Source organism: Drosophila subpulchrella, chromosome 3L, assembly GCF_014743375.2.
Source record: "Drosophila subpulchrella strain 33 F10 #4 breed RU33 chromosome 3L, RU_Dsub_v1.1 Primary Assembly, whole genome shotgun sequence".
Taxonomy (NCBI): domain Eukaryota; kingdom Metazoa; phylum Arthropoda; class Insecta; order Diptera; family Drosophilidae; genus Drosophila; species Drosophila subpulchrella.
This window is the reverse complement of record NC_050612.1, coordinates 1140393-1143979: the sequence shown is the minus strand read 5'-3', so window position 1 is coordinate 1143979 and position 3587 is coordinate 1140393.

The window sequence follows — 3587 nt, the reverse complement described above, 5'->3', positions numbered from 1 at the left end:
CTGCCCAGCTCTATGCAGACTCAGTATGAAACACTTAGGCAACCCCTTCATCGACGATCTTACCGAAATATCGGGGATTAATCTTGAAAACGTAAGTGCTTTTATTAAATCTTCCGGGTGGAAGACATGCTGATCAGCTAAGCACAGGTTGAAACATATAAGTTATGGGACCCTAGAGAAGGAAAAAGATCGAGATCATGCGGTATCACAATAGACCCACAGAGGTCTAAGTGTGTCGGACTACAGTCCGACAGCCGCCCTAACCTACTATAACGAACTGATTTTGTTGTCTGCTCGCTACGAGATTCGTGCGGCTAGCTCAGAAGATTGTGTGTTCGTCCCACCAAATTTATATGACGTGACTGCCCCGTAGATCAGTGAGAAAACACAGGGTTCGAATGGTAACAGTGGGATTTATTCTCGTGGTATTAATACAGCGGGTGTGTGGCTGGGCTGGTCTCGGTATATCCTTGCTCTGGTTCCGCCGGCTGCTGGTACTCCTCGTCCTGGCTAGTCGGCGCGTTGACTCGACGTCCGCTGGCTCCTGTGTCTCGGGACGCTCGTAGTGGCCGCCTCTGCTCGCTTGCCGACGCGCTGCCTCGGGGTCGCTTGTTGCGTCTTGGACTCGCAGAGAGTTCGGCCTGTTCGGCTTGTTCGGAGAGTTCGGTGAACAAGCCTTGCTCTCCAGGCCAACGCCTTTCGAGGCAATACCTGTCCCTTGCTCTGTCCCGGACGGTCCCGCTAGGTTCTTGCTCAGATCGCGCTGACAGTCAAAGCTACCGCCATGAAGCTGCCTAGCAGTTCACTTTACTTTACGCCTAGCGCAGACGAACGTTCCACCCGGCTTCACCCTAATGCTTGACGTCCGCGACGCTCCTGCACTCCCCAATGAGCTCCGCGCGGCGATGGTAACGTGGCTGCCGGAAATGTCTGCCGGCGTCGCTGCCGATGTCCCCTGCGCTGTCTCCTGTCCAATAGCTTGGCGTTCTGGCACTCGGGAAGTCGGGCGGTTGCTGCTCGGGAACTTCGCCGGTAATCGCAGGGCTCCCCAGGCGACCGCCTCTTGAAACCGTCACGCCAGGTCCTGCTTGGTCGGGCAAGGTACGCTGGGTCTCAGACAACTTTCCTCCACAAGCTGACGGTTCTTCGTCGTAGGACTCTTCCGCTTGTCGTGACAAAGTTGGAAAACGAACGCCTTGCTTTGCCGTGTGATGCCTTCCGGAACTCAGCAACTTGTGTCTCAATTCGGAGATTCCTGATGTCCCAATCCCGAACGTCTCGACGTGGCAGTCTTGCTCCTTGTATGCTTCCCACGGCGCTGTTTCCGACGACTCGCTTGGTTGTGGCTCCCTCGTAGATTACTTGCTTGACTGACTGTTTCACGTGTTACTTTAACTGATCTTGAAGGTTTGACTCCTCGTGATCGACTGATCCAGCTGCCAGCGCTCTGCGGCCTTATATAGGGCCTCCGGGAACCGTTATTTCCCTTTTGCGCACGGCCCGCTGGATCTCTCCACTCCGGGTCCAAAGTCCGTGCCTCCTGGTTGACCCACTTGTCCTTCACGTACCGCTTCCAACCGATGCTCTGCCCACAGCTGCCGTCCCGCTGATTCCCGTGATGCTTGTGGCACACCTGTGTGTCACTCCACTGCCGAGATGTGGCACTTCTTCTCCCGGTCCAAAGTTCACGGGAGAGTCCAAAGTCCGGTGGAGTTCCGTTATCCGCTCTTGCACACGGCACTCTCCATCTCCATCCTTGGTCTCCAAACTCTCTCGTTCTCCATCCAAGTCTCCAAACTCTCTCGCTCTCCATCCTTGGTCTCCAAGCTCTCCCACTCTCCATCCTTGGTCTCCAAACTCTCTCGTTCTCCATCCAAGTCTCCGAACTCTCCTCGGCGCGCCGTTACTACGCGAATTCGCCGCGTATCTGGTAAGCGGCCGGCCATCTGCTGCTGCTTCTATTTGTGGGGAGTTATTCAACTCCTCACATTCCCCCCTTACTTCGGGAAACATTTAAAACTTGTTCCTACTCTCCGGCGTTTCCTTGGTTATCCTAGCCTTCGAATCCTTGTGATTCCCGCGGCGCTCCCTCGTTGCTCCCTCGATGCTCCCACGACGTTCTTAACTCCGTTGAGTTTCTACAGCGCTGGTCATCCTCCTCGTAGCAACTGGAATCTTCCGCGCCGATATTTTCCATGATCCCACTGGGACATCGATACTCGTGGGCTATCGATCCCCAGCTCGCTGCTCATTGCTGCGTTCTACTCCTTTTATTGGTTCATCCGCCTGGTCACACCATTCGTGAGTGATCGATGTTTATTCGCATATCGATACCGACGGTGCGGCGTTGCCACCTGCTCGTTGCGATATTTCCACCTTTGGCCGATATTACCATTTTCGTGTACCCATCGATCGCACTATCGTCTAGTGCCAATCGAAGGCCTATCGAGGCGCCCCTTCCCTGGCTCGTGGTGATTTTGCAACTTTCATAGGTAAGTTTTTTGTTTGCATTTCTTTTACTTCTTTTCATCTCATCCCCTTTTCTCTTTTTTTTGGTTAAATGTTGGTGCGGTGCGTGTTTCTGTCTTTTGTTACCAGCTGGCTACGGTGTAGATCTGATTCTGCACCGTCCACCCCCTTTCCTCGGGTAACAACTAGACGAGTTCGTCCGACGCCTTCCGTAAAGAATCTCCGGATGCTACGGTGTGTGCCTGGACTGCGCGCCTTGTGTTGTTTGTCTCCCTCCGCGCATACTCTCTTCTACGTGGCGTAAACGGTTGACTCTGGCTCGCGCCCGACGCTGAAACCTGTTGCCTTGCGTCTCTGTTGCCGTTTTGTAAGTGTCCCTTCCGCCTGGCGTAATCGCGGATGACTCTGGCAACTGCCCGACGCTGAATCCTCTTGCCTTGCGGTTGGGATCACCAACCATCCTTATCCACGTCCTTGTGACCTATCCTTATGGTTGACCTTTCTGCGTGGCATGTGGATGACTCTCGCTTAAGCCTGACGCATAATCCTGTGGCCTCGCAGTCTGGATCAACGTGAAATCCTTATCCATGTCCTTGTGCTATCCTGATTGTCCTTTCCGTGTGGCGTATGGATGACTCTCGCTTCGGCCTGACGCCTAATCTTGTCGCCTCGTACCTGGTGTTAGACATCTGACGTTTCTGCTGTCAGCTCGTTTTGTTGTTGCTTGAGCTCGCCAACGTGAACTGTCCTTTCTTTCTTCGACTGTGTGTGGCGAATTTTGCAGATCACTGGAGAGACGAAATCTACAACCTGGTAAGGGCCATCGTACCTCGGGGCTAGTTTTGCAGCGAATCCTTCAGCCGCTTTGGACAGGTGATGTTCCTTGGCACACACTATGTCGCCCACCGCTGGTGATCATTGCCTCCTTCTCAGATTGTAGTGTCTGGCTTGGTCCTGGGACGCCTTTTCCATATTTCGCCGCACGATCTCGAATACCTCCCTCAGTTTGTTGGCATTTTCCTCAGGGGTCTGGAGCTCGTCCAGTGCCTAGGGTTTCCTTATCATATAGGCTGCTGGGTAGACGTGGTTCCCTGCCCTGGGTAAGAAACGCCGGTGTA